The sequence below is a fragment of the Taudactylus pleione genome, unplaced genomic scaffold (assembly GCF_031769625.1).
Source record: "Taudactylus pleione unplaced genomic scaffold, aTauple2 ptg001992l, whole genome shotgun sequence".
NCBI classification, from domain to species: domain Eukaryota; kingdom Metazoa; phylum Chordata; class Amphibia; order Anura; family Myobatrachidae; genus Taudactylus; species Taudactylus pleione.
In genome coordinates, this window is record NW_028286388.1 from 5,949 (window position 1) to 18,909 (window position 12,961).

Here is a 12,961-nt window from a genome sequence, read left to right on the forward strand (position 1 = left end):
GGGGGGGGCACAGTACCGGTGTATATGGGGGAGGGACAGTACCGGTGTATATGGGGGAGGCACAGGTGTATATGGGAGGGGGGGGGCACAGTACCGGTGTATACGGGATCGGGGGCACAGTACCGGTGTATATGGGGGAGGCACAGTGTATATAGGAGGAGGCACAGTACCAATGTATATGGGGGAAGCACAGTGTATACAGGAGGAGGCACAGTACCGGTGTATATGGGGGAAGCACAGGTGTATATGGGAGGGGGGGGGGCACAGTACCGGTGTATATGGGGGAGGCACAGTGTATATAGGAGGAGGCACAGTACGGTGTATATGGGGGAGGCACAGTACCGGTGTATATAGGAGGCACAGTACCGTTGTATATGGGGGAGGCACAGTACCAGTGTATATGGAGGAGGCACAGTACCGTTGTACATGGGGGAGGCACAGTGTATATAGGAGGAGGCACAGTACCGTTGTATATGGGGGAGGCACAGTGTATATAGGAGGAGTCACAGTACCGGTGTATATGGAGGTGGCACAGTGTATATAGGAGGAGGCACAGTACCGGTGTATAAGGGAGGGGGGGGGGCAGAGTACTGGTGTATATAGGAGGAGGCACAGTACCGGTGTATATGGGGGAGGCACAGTACCGATGTATATGGGGGAGGCACAGGTGTATATAGGAGGCACAGGTGTATATGGGAGGGGGGGGGCACTGTACCGGTGTATATGGAGGAGGCACAGTGCCGGTGTATATGGAGGAGGCACAGTGCCGGTGTATATAGGATGAGGCACAGTACCGGTGTATATGGGGAGGCACAGTACCGGTGTATATGGGGGAGGCACAGTACCGGTGTATATGGGGGAGGCACAGTACCGGTGTATATGGGGGAGGCACAGTACCGGTGTATATGGGGGAGGCACAGTACCGGTGTATATGGGGGAGGCACAGTACCGGTGTATATGGGGGAGGCACAGTACCGGTGTATATGGGGGAGGCACAGTACCGGTGTATATGGGGGAGGGACAGTACCGGTGTATATGGGGGAGGGACAGTACCGGTGTATATGGGGGAGGGACAGTACCGGTGTATATGGGGGAGGCACAGTACCGGTGTATATGGGGGAGGGACAGTACCGGTGTATATGGAGGAGGCACAGTGTATATAGGAGGAGGCACAGTACCGGTGTATAAGGGAGGGGGGGGGGGCAGAGTACTGGTGTATATAGGAGGAGGCACAGTACCGGTGTATATGGGGGAGGCACAGGTGTATATAGGAGGCACAGGTGTATATGGGAGGGGGGGGGGCACTGTACCGGTGTATATGGGGAAGGCACAGTAGCGGTGTATATGGAGGAGGCACAGTGCCGGTGTATATGGAGGAGGCACAGTGCCGGTGTATATAGGAGGAGGCACAGTACCGGTGTATATGGGGAGGCACAGGTGTATATGGGAGGGGGGGCACTGTACCGGTGTATATGGGGAAGGCACAGTACCGGTGTATATGGGGGGGCACAGGTGTATATGGGAGGGGGGGGCACAGTACCGGTGTATATAGGGGGGCACAGTACCGGTGTATATGGGGGAGGCACAGTACCGGTGTATATGGGGGAGGCACAGTACCGGTGTATATGGGGGAGGCACAGTACCGGTGTATATGGGGGAGGCACAGTACCGGTGTATATGGGGGGGGCACAGTACCGGTGTATATGGGGGGGGCACAGTACCGGTGAATATGGGGGGGCACAGTACCGGTGTATATGGGGGGGGCACAGTACCGGTGGATATGGGGGAGGCACAGTACAGGTGTATATGGGGGGGGAACAGTACAGGTGTATATGGGGGGGGAACAGTACAGGTGTATATGGGGGGGGGGGGAACAGTACAGGTGTATATGGGGGGGAACAGTACAGGTGTATATGGGGGGGAAAAGTACAGGTGTATATGGGGGGGAACATTACAGGTGTATATGGGGGGGGGAACAGTACAGGTGTATATGGGGGGGGAACAGTACAGGTGTATATCGGGGGGGGGGGCACAGTATATGGGGGGGGGCACAGTACAGGTGTATATGGGGGGGGGCACAGTACAGGTGTATATGGGGGGGGAACAGTACCGGTGAGTACAGGAGAGATCCGCACTGAGGCTCCTTACGCTGAGCACAAGCTGCTGCTGAGGGGACATAGTGACTAGTGAGTGACTACCCTATCTATGAGCCATGTGCGTAACATCCGGTGACCGACCGGAACCTGAGTCCGGGGGCAACGTTTCCGGGGGACGACAGTGCGCGGTGCACCGGAAGTGGGGAGCCGGGTAGGAGGGCACAGACTGAGGGAGGGGACAGAGGACAGAGGAGGAGGAGGGAAGAGGGGACAGAGGTGACAGGAGCTGACTGCAGGTGACACCCGGGGATAAGGGGAGGGGATATATGGGGAGTACAGTACCTGGCAGAGGGGATATATGGGGAGTACAGTACCTGGCAGAGGGGATATATGGGGAGTACAGTACCTGGCAGAGGGGATATATGGGGGGGTACAGTACCTGGCAGAGGGGATATATGGGGGAGTACAGTACCTGGCAGAGGGGATATATGGGGAGTACAATACCTGGCAGAGGGGATATATGGGGGGTACAGTACCTGGCAGAGGGGATATATGGGGGTACACTACCTGGCAGAGGGGATATATGGGGGGTACACTACCTGGCAGAGGGGATATATGGGGGGTACAGTACCTGGCAGAGGGGATATATGGGGGAGTACAGTACCTGGCAGAGGGGATATATGGGGAGTACAATACCTGGCAGAGGGGATATATGGGGGGTACAGTACCTGGCAGAGGGGATATATGGGGGTACACTACCTGGCAGAGGGGATATATGGGGGGTACACTACCTGGCAGAGGGGATATATGGGGGGTACAGGTACCTGGCAGAGGGGATATATGGGGGGTACAGTACCTGGCAGAGGGGATATATGGGGAGTACAGTACCTGGCAGAGGGGATATATGGGGGGGTACAGTACCTGGCAGAGGGGATATATGGGGAGTACAGTACCTGGCAGAGGGGATATATGGGGGGATACAGTACCTGGCAGAGGGGATATATGGGGGGGTACAGTACCTGGCAGAGGGGATATATGGGGGGGATACAGTACCTGGCAGATGGGATTATATGGGGGGGGTACAGTACCTGGCAGAGGGGATATATGGGGGTACAGTACCTGGCAGAGGGGATATATGGGGGGGTACAGTACCTGGCAGAGGGGATATATGGGGGGGTACAGTACCTGGCAGAGGGGATATATGGGGGGTACAGTACCTGGCAGAGGGGATATATGGGGGGTACAGTACCTGGCAGAGGGGATATATGGGGGAGTACAGTACCTGGCAGAGGGGATATATGGGGAGTAACAGTACCTGGCAGAGGGATATATGGGGGGTACAGTACATGGCAGAGGGGATATATGGGGGGCAGTACAGTACCCTGGCAGAGGGGATATATGGGGGAGTACAGTACCCTGGCAGAGGGGATATATGGGGGAGTACAGTACCATGGCAGAGGGGATATATGGGGAGTACAGTACCTGGCAGAGGGGGATATATGGGGGGGTACAGTACCTGGCAGAGGGGATATATGGGGGAGTACAGTACCTGGCAGAGGGGATATATGGGGGTACAGTACCTGGCAGAGGGGATATATGGGGGGTACAGTACCTGCAGAGGGGATATATGGGGGGGGTACAGTACCTGGCAGAGGGGATATATGGGGGGTACAGTACCTGGCAGAGGGGATATATGGGGGAGTACAGTACCTGGCAGAGGGGATATATGGGGGAGTACAGTACCTGGCAGAGGGGATATATGGGGAGTACAGTACCTGGCAGAGGGGATATATTGGGGGAGTACAGTACCTGGCAGAGGGGATATATGGGGAGTACAGTACCTGGCAGAGGGGATATATGGGGGAGTACAGTACCTGGCAGAGGGGATATATGGGGAGTACAGTACCTGGCAGAGGGGATATATGGGGGAGTACAGTACCTGGCAGAGGGGATATATGGGGAGTACAGTACCTGGCAGAGGGGATATATGGGGAGTACAGTACCTGGCAGAGGGGATATATGGGGAGTACAGTACCTGGCAGAGGGGATATATGGGGGAGTACAGTACCTGGCAGAGGGGATATATGGGGAGTACAGTACCTGGCAGAGGGGATATATGGGGGGTACAGTACCTGGCAGAGGGGATATATGGGGGAGTACAGTACCTGGCAGAGGGGATATATGGGGGAGTACAGTACCTGGCAGAGGGGATATATGGGGGTACAGTACCTGGCAGAGGGGATATATGGGGGTACAGTACCTGGCAGAGGGGATATATGGGGGGGGTACAGTACCTGGCAGAGGGGATATATGGGGGGTACAGTACCTGGCAGAGGGGAGTATATGGGGGAGTACAGTACCTGGCAGAGGGGATATATGGGGGAGTACAGTACCTGGCAGAGGGGATATATGGGGAGTACAGTACCTGGCAGAGGGGATATATGGGGGAGTACAGTACCTGGCAGAGGGGATATATGGGGAGTACAGTACCTGGCAGAGGGGATATATGGGGGGAGTACAGTACCTGGCAGAGGGGATATATGGGGAGTACAGTACCTGGCAGAGGGGATATATGGGGGAGTACAGTACCTGGCAGAGGGGATATATGGGGAGTACAGTACCTGGCAGAGGGGATATATGGGGGGTACAGTACCTGGCAGAGGGGATATATGGGGGAGTACAGTACCTGGCAGAGGGGATATATGGGGGAGTACAGTACCTGCAGAGGGATATATGGGGAGTACAGTACCTGGCAGAGGTGATATATGGGGAGTACAGTACCTGGCAGAGGGGATATATGAGGGTACAGTACCTGGCAGAGGGGATATATGGGGGAGTACAATACCTGGCAGAGGGGATATATGGGGAGTACAGTACCTGGCAGAGGGGATATATGAGGGTACAGTACCTGGCAGAGGGGATATATGGGGGGTACAGTACCCTGGCAGGAGGGGATAAGGGGAGGGGGGTACAGTACCTGGTAGAGGGGATATATGAGGGTACAGTACCTGGCAGAGGGGATATATGGGGGTACAGTACCTGGCAGAGGGGATATATGAGGGTACAGTACCTGGCAGAGGGGATATATGGGGGTACAGTACCTGGCAGAGTGGATATATGAGGGTACAGTACCTGGCAGAGGGGATATATGGGGGGTACAGTACCTGGCAGAGGGGATAAGGGGAGGGGGGTACAGTACCTGGCAGAGGTGATATATGGGGAGTACAGTAACCTGGCAGAGGGATATATGAGGGTACCGTACCTGGCAGAGGGGATATATGGGGGAGTACAATACCTGGCAGAGGTGATATATGGGGAGTACAGTACCTGGCAGAGGGGATATATGAGGGTACCGTACCTGGCAGAGGGGATATATGGGGGAGTACAATACCTGGCAGAGGGGATTATATGGGGAGTACGTACCTGGCAGAGGGGATTATATGGGGGGGGTACAGTACCTGGCAGAGGGGATATATGGGGGAGTACAGTACCTGGCAGAGGGGATATATGGGGAGTACAATACCTGGCAGAGGGGATATATGGGGGGTACAGTACCTGGCAGAGGGGATATATGGGGGGTACACTACCTGGCAGAGGGGATATATGGGGGTACACTACCTGGCAGAGGGGATATATGGGGGGTACAGTACCTGGCAGAGGGGATTTATGGGGGGTACAGTACCTGGCAGAGGGGATATATGGGGAGTACAGTACCTGGCAGAGAGGATATATGGGGGGTACAGTACCTGGCAGAGGGGATATATGGGGAGTACAGTACCTGGCAGAGGGGATATATGGGGGGATACAGTACCTGGCAGAGGGGATATATGGGGGGATACAGTACCTGGCAGAGGGGATATATGGGGGGGTACAGTACCTGGCAGAGGGGATATATGGGGGTACAGTACCTGGCAGAGGGGATATATGGGGGGGTACAGTACCTGGCAGAGGGGATATATGGGGGGTTACAGTACCTGGCAGAGGGGATATATGGGGGGTACAGTACCTGGCAGAGGGATATATGGGGGAGTACAGTACCTGGCAGAGGGGATATATGGGGAGTACAGTACCTGGCAGGAGGGGATATATGGGGGGTACAGTACCTGGCAGAGGGGATATATGGGGGGAGTACAGTACCTGGCAGAGGGGATATATGGGGAGTACAGTACCTGGCAGAGGGGATATATGGGGGAGTACAGTACCTGGCAGAGGGGGATATATGGGGAGTACAGTACCTGGCAGAGGGGATATATGGGGGTACAGTACCTGGCAGAGGGGATATATGGGGAGTACAGTACCTGGCAGAGGGGATATATGGGGGTACACTACCGTGGCAGAGGGGATATATGGGGTACACTACCTGGCAGAGGGGATATATGGGGGTACAGTACCTGGCAGAGGGGATATATGGGGGGTACAGTACCTGGCAGAGGGGATATATGGGGAGTACAGTACCTGGCAGAGGGGATATATGGGGGTACAGTACTTGGCAGAGGGGATATATGGGGGGTACAGTACCTGCAGAGGGGATATATGGGGGGGTACAGTACCTGCAGAGGGGATATATGGGGGGTACAGTACCTGGCAGAGGGGATATATGGGGGGATACAGTACCTGGCAGAGGGGATATATGGGGGGTACAGTACCTGGCAGGAGGGGATATATGGGGGTACAGTACCTGGCAGAGGGGATATATGGGGGGTACAGTACCTGGCAGAGGGGATATATGGGGGGGTACAGTACCTGGCAGAGGGATATATGGGGGGGTACAGTACCTGGCAGAGGGGATATATGGGGGGTACAGTACCTGGCAGAGGGGATATATGGGGGAGTACAGTACCTGGCAGAGGGGATATATGGGGGAGTACAGTACCTGGCAGAGGGGATATATGGGGAGTACAGTACCTTGGCAGAGGGGATATATGGGGGAGTACAGTACCTGGCAGAGGGATATATGGGGAGTACAGTACCTGGCAGAGGGGATATATGGGGGAGTACAGTACCTGGCAGAGGGGATATATGGGGAGTACAGTACCTGGCAGAGGGGATATATGGGGGAGTACAGTACCTGGCAGAGGGGGATATATGGGGAGTACAGTACCTGGCAGAGGGGATATATGGGGGGTACAGTACCTGGCAGAGGGGATATATGGGGGAGTACAGTACCTGGCAGAGGGGATATATGGGGGAGTACAGTACCTGGCAGAGGGGATATATGGGGGAGTACAGTACCTGGCAGAGGTGATATATGGGGAGTACAGTACCTGGCAGAGGGGATATATGAGGGTACAGTACCTGGCAGAGGGATATATGGGGAGTACAATACCTGGCAGAGGGGATATATGGGGAGTACAGTACCTGGCAGAGGGGATATATGAGGGTACAGTACCTGCAGAGGGGATATATGGGGGGTACAGTACCTGCAGAGGGATAAGGGGAGGGGGTACAGTACCTGGTAGAGGGATATATGAGGGTACAGTACCTGGCAGAGGGGATATTATGGGGGTACAGTACCTGGCAGAGGGGGATATATGAGGGTACAGTAACCTGGCAGAGGGGGATATATGGGGGGTACAGTACCTGGCAGAGTGGATATATGAGGGTACAGTACCTGGCAGAGGGGATATATGGGGGGGTACAGTACCTGGCAGAGGGGATAAGGGGAGGGGGGTACAGTACCTGGCAGAGGTGATATATGGGGAGTACAGTACCTGGCAGAGGGGATATATGAGGGTACCGTACCTGGCAGAAGGGGGATATATGGGGGAGTACAATACCTGGCAGAGGGGATATATGGGGAGTACAGTACCTGGCAGAGGGGATATATGAGGGTACAGTACCTGGCAGAGGGGATATATGGGGGTACAGTACCTGGCAGAGGGGATATATGGGGGGTACAGTACCTGGCAGAGGGGATAAGGGGAGGGGGGTACAGTACCTGGTAGAGGGGATATATGAGGGTACAGTACCTGGCAGAGGGGATATATGGGGGTACAGTACCTGGCAGAGGGGATATATGAGGGTACAGTACCTGGCAGAGGGGATATATGGGGGTACAGTACCTGGCAGAGTGGATATATGAGGGTACAGTACCTGGCAGAGGGGATATATGGGGGGTACAGTACCTGGCAGAGGGGATAAGGGGAGGGGGGTACAGTACCTGGCAGAGGGGATATATGAGGGTACAGTACCTGGCAGAGGGGATATATGGGGGTACAGTACCTGGCAGAGGGGATATATGAGGGTACAGTACCTGGCAGAGGGGATATATGGGGAGTACAGTACCTGGCAGAGGGGATATATGGGGGGTACAGTACCTGGCAGAGGGGATATATGAGGGTACAGTACCTGGCAGAGGGGATATATGGGGAGTACAGTACATGGCAGAGGGGATATATGGGGGGGGCACAGTACCTGGCAGAGGGGATATATGGGGGGTACAGTACCTGGCAGAGGGGATATATGGGGGGGTACAGTACCTGGCAGAGGGGATATATGGGGGGTACAGTACCTGGCAGAGGGGATATATGGGGGAGTACAGTACCTGGCAGGGGGGATATATATAGGGGAGTACAGTACCTGGCAGAGGGGATATATGGGGGGGTACAGTACCTGGCAGAGGGGATATATGGGGGTACAGTACCTGGCAGAGGGGATATATGGGGGGGTACAGTACCTGGCAGAGGGGATATATGGGGGGTACAGTACCTGGCAGAGGGGATATATGGGGGGGTACAGTACCTGGCAGAGGGGATATATGGGGGGGTACAGTACCTGGCAGAGGGATATATGGGGGGTACAGTACCTGGCAGAGGGGATATATGGGGGGTACAGTACCTGGCAGAGGGGATATATGGGGGGGTACAGTACCTGGCAGAGGGGATATATGGGGGGGTACAGTACCTGGCAGAGGGGATATATGGGGGGTACAGTACCTGGCAGAGGGGATATATGGGGGGTACAGTACCTGGCAGAGGGGATATATGGGGGAGTACAGTACCTGGCAGAGGGGATATATGGGGAGTACAGTACCTGGCAGAGGGGATATATGGGGGAGTACAGTACCTGGCAGAGGGGATATATGGGGAGTACAGTACCTGGCAGAGGGGATATATGGGGGGTACAGTACCTGGCAGAGGGGATATATGGGGGAGTACAGTACCTGGCAGAGGGGATATATGGGGGAGTACAGTACCTGGCAGAGGGGATATATGGGGAGTACAGTACCTGGCTGAGGGGGATATGAGGGTACAGTACCTGGCAGAGGGGATATATGGGGGAGTACAATACCTGGCAGAGGGGATATATGGGGAGTACAGTACCTGGCAGAGGGGATATATGAGGGTACAGTACCTGGCAGAGGGGATATATGGGGGTACAGTACCTGGCAGAGGGGATATATGGGGGGTACAGTACCTGGCAGAGGGGATAAGGGGAGGGGGGTACAGTACCTTGTAGAGGGGATATATGAGGGTACAGTACCTGGCAGAGGGGATATATGGGGGTACAGTACCTGGCAGAGGGGATATATGAGGGTACAGTACCTGGCAGAGGGGATATATGGGGGTACAGTACCTGGCAGAGGGGATATATGAGGGTACAGTACCTGGCAGAGGGGATATATGGGGGGTACAGTACCTGGCAGAGGGGATAAGGGGAGGGGGGTACAGTACCTGGCAGAGGGGATATATGAGGGTACAGTACCTGGCAGAGGGGATATATGGGGGTACAGTACCTGGCAGAGGGGATATATGAGGGTACAGTACCTGGCAGAGGAGATATATGGGGAGTACAGTACCTGGCAGAGGGGAAATATGGGGGGTACAGTACCTGGCAGAGGGGATATATGAGGGTACAGTACCTGGCAGAGGGGATATATGGGGAGTACAGTACCTGGCAGAGGGGATATATGGGGGGGCACAGTACCTGGCAGAGGGGATATATGGGGGGTACAGTACCTGGCAGAGGGGATATATGGGGGGGGTACAGTACCTGGCAGAGGGGATATATGGGGGGTACAGTACCTGGCAGAGGGGATATATGGGGGAGTACAGTACCTGGCAGGGGGGATATATGGGGGAGTACAGTACCTGGCAGGGGGGATATATGAGGGTACAATACCTGGCAGAGGGGATATATGGGGGAGTACAATACCTGGCAGAGGGGATATATGGGGAGTACAGTACCTAGCAGAGGGGATATATGAGGGTACAGTACCTGGAAGAGGGGATATATGGGGGTACAGTACCTGGCAGAGGGGATATATGGGGGGTACAGTACCTGGCAGAGGGGATAAGGGGAGGGGGGTACAGTACCTGGTAGAGGGGATATATGAGGGTACAGTACCTGGCAGAGGGGATATATGGGGGTACAGTACCTGGCAGAGGGGATATATGAGGGTACAGTACCTGGCAGAGGGGATATATGGGGGTACAGTACCTGGCAGAGTGGATATATGAGGGTACAGTACCTGGCAGAGGGGATATATGGGGGGTACAGTACCTGGCAGAGGGGATAAGGGGAGGGGGGTACAGTACCTGGCAGAGGGGATATATGAGGGTACAGTACCTGGCAGAGGGGATATATGAGGGTACAGTACCTGGCAGAGGGGATATATGGGGGTACAGTACCTGGCAGAGTGGATATATGAGGGTACAGTACCTGGCAGAGGGGATATATGGGGGGTACAGTACCTGGCAGAGGGGATAAGGGGAGGGGGGTACAGTACCTGGCAGAGGGGATATATGAGGGTACAGTACCTGGCAGAGGGGATATATGGGGGTACAGTACCTGGCAGAGGGGATATATGAGGGTACAGTACCTGGCAGAGGGGATATATGGGGAGTACAGTACCTGGCAGAGGGGATATATGGGGGGTACAGTACCTGGCAGAGGGGATATATGAGGGTACAGTACCTGGCAGAGGGGATATATGGGGAGTACAGTACCTGGCAGAGGGGATATATGGGGGGGCACAGTACCTGGCAGAGGGGATATATGGGGGGTACAGTACCTGGCAGAGGGGATATATGGGGGGGTACAGTACCTGGCAGAGGGATATATGGGGGGGTACAGTACCTGGCAGAGGGGATATTATGGGGGAGTACAGTACCTGGCAGGGGGGATATATGGGGAGTACAGTACCTGGCAGAGGGGATATATGGGGAGTACAGTACCTGGCAGGGGGGATATATGGGGGTACAGTACCTGGAAGAGGGGATATATGGGGGGGTACAGTACCTGGCAGAGGGGATATATGGGGGGTAACAGTACCTGGCAGAGGGGATATATGGGGGGGTACAGTACCTGGCAGAGGGGATATAATGGGGGGTACAGTACCTGGCAGAGGGGATATATGGGGGGGTACAGTACCTGCAGAGGGGATATATGGGGGGGTACAGTACCTGGCAGAGGGGATATATGGGGGGTACAGTACCTGGCAGAGGGGATATATGGGGGGTACAGTACCTGGCAGAGGGGATATATGGGGGGGGTACAGGTACCTGGCAGAGGGGATATATGGGGGAGTACAGTACCTGGCAGAGGGGATATATGGGGGGTACAGTACCTGGCAGAGGGGATATATGGGGGAGTACAGTACCTGGCAGAGGGGATATATGGGGGAGTACAGTACCTGGCAGAGGGGATATATGGGGGAGTACAGTACCTGGCAGAGGGGATATATGGGGAGTACAGTACCTGGCAGAGGGGATATATGAGGGTACAGTACCTGGCAGAGGGGATATATGGGGGAGTACAATACCTGGCAGAGGGGAATATGGGGAGTACAGTACCTGGCAGAGGGGATATATGAGGGTACAGTACCTGGCAGAGGGGATATATGGGGGTACAGTACCTGGCAGAGGGGATATATGGGGGGTACAGTACCTGGCAGAGGGGGATAAGGGGAGGGGGGTACAGTACCTGGTAGAGGGGATATATGAGGGTACAGTACCTGGCAGAGGGGATATAATGGGGGGTACAGTACCTGGCAGAGGGGATATATGAGGGTACAGTACCTGGCAGAGGGGATATATGGGGGTACAGTAACCTGGCAGAGGGGATATATGAGGGTACAGTACCTGGCAGAGGGGATATATGGGGGGTACAGTACCTGGCAGAGGGGATAAGGGGAGGGGGGGTACAGTACCTGGCAGAGGGGATATATGAGGGTACAGTACCTGCAGAGGGGATATATGGGGGTACAGTACCTGGCAGAGGGATATATGAGGGTACAGTACCTGGCAGAGGGGATATATGGGGAGTACAGTACCTGGCAGAGGGGGATATATGGGGGGTACAGTACCTGGCAGAGGGGATATATGAGGGTACAGTACCTGGCAGAGGGGATATATGAGGGTACAGTACCTGGCAGAGAGGATATATGGGGGGTACAGTACCTGGCAGAGGGGATATATAGGGGGTACAGTACCTGGCCAGAGGGGATATATAGGGGGTACAGTACCTGGCAGAGGGGATATATGGGGGGTACAGTACCTGGCAGAGGGGATATATGGGGGTACAGTACCTGGCAGAGGGGATATATGGGGGTACAGTACCTGGCAGAGGGGATATATGAGGGTACAGTACCTGGCAGAGAGGATATATGAGGGTACAGTACCTGGCAGAGAGGATATATGGGGGGTACAGTACCTGGCAGAGGGGATATATGAGGGTACAGTACCTGGCAGAGGGGATATATGGGGGGGGTACAGTACCTGGCAGAGGGGGATATATGGGGGGGTACAGTACCTGGCAGAGGGGATATATGGGGGAGTACAGTACCTGGCAGAGGGGATATATGGGGGAGTACAGTACCTGGCAGAGGGGATATATGGGGGGGTACAGTACCTGGCAGAGGGGAT

General features: G+C 55.1%; 1 protein-coding gene across 2 annotated transcripts in view; it reads left to right on the top strand.

Moving 5' to 3' along the window:
* The first annotated feature begins 2,256 nt into the window (after positions 1–2,256).
* The window catches only part of CPT2 (carnitine palmitoyltransferase 2), a 33,093-nt gene continuing 22,388 nt past the window's right edge, over positions 2,257–12,961 (top strand). The window contains exon 1 of one of the 2 annotated variants that reach the window (XM_088465554.1): positions 2,257–2,307. The gene's annotated coding sequence lies outside the window, so the exon portion shown is untranslated. The other variant, XM_088465553.1, reaches the window with a different exon arrangement.